Genomic DNA, 1036 nt, shown 5'->3' with positions numbered 1-1036 from the left:
TCTATCTATCTATCTATCTATCTATCTATCTATCTATCTATCTATCTATCTATCTATCTATCTATCTATCTATCTATCTATCTATCTATCTTAAAATAAATCTCCCACAAGTATGTATGCGAGCATTTGAGATGGAAATGATGAATGGATTTGAGGATGGTATGTGAATAGATCTGACATGTTCATGTGAGTGTGTTTGAGGTGTATGTGTGAAAACATTTGAGGCGTGTATGTCAGCGTGTATTTATGAGTTGAAAAGTGGTTTCAAAATAAAATATGGCATTGACCAACAGCGATAAAGTGCAATAGTAAGCCTAACTTAAGCAGTAGCGTTACAGAGCATTAGACTGTATAGTACATACATATATATTTTTAATGTGTATATGTCGTATACTTGTTGATATTGTGTTTCAATAACGCTTTTCCTCAATCCCCGGCCCCGGCTGTGTGGAGTTTACATGTTCTCCCCGTGCCTGTGTGGGTTTTCTCCGGGCACTCCGGTTTCCTCCAACATCCCAAAAACATGCACGTTAATTGAAAACTCTAAATTGCCCGTAGGTGTGAATGTGAATGCGAAAGGTTGGTTGTTTGTTTGTATGTGCCCTGCGATTGGCTGGCAACCAGTTCAGGGTGTACCCAGCCTCCTGCCCGATGATAGCTGGGATAGGCTCCAGCACGCCCGCGACCCTAGTGAGGAGAAGCGGCTCAGAAAATGGATGGATGGATGGATATATTCATTTTTGTGCTTTGTTTAATAAAAAACTATGGAGTTATGTTATGTAAGCCTAGAATGGCCATTAAAGGGTTAAACGTCCTCAAATATAATCAATCTTTGTCTTGAAATATACATGTATTCCTTATATTTTATTATTAGATCCAAAGATGGTAATGATTATTTGCTAAAAACAATAAAGTTTATCAGTTTGAATATCTTGTCTTTGTAGTGTATTCAATTATATGTAGGTCGAACATGATTTGCAAATCATTGTATTCTGTTTTTATTTATGTTTAACACAACGTCCCAACTTCATTGGAA

The sequence above is a fragment of the Phycodurus eques genome, unplaced genomic scaffold (genome assembly GCF_024500275.1).
Source record: "Phycodurus eques isolate BA_2022a unplaced genomic scaffold, UOR_Pequ_1.1 contig_358, whole genome shotgun sequence".
Classification (NCBI taxonomy): Eukaryota; Metazoa; Chordata; class Actinopteri; order Syngnathiformes; family Syngnathidae; genus Phycodurus; species Phycodurus eques.
Note: the sequence above shows the minus strand (reverse complement) of the source record.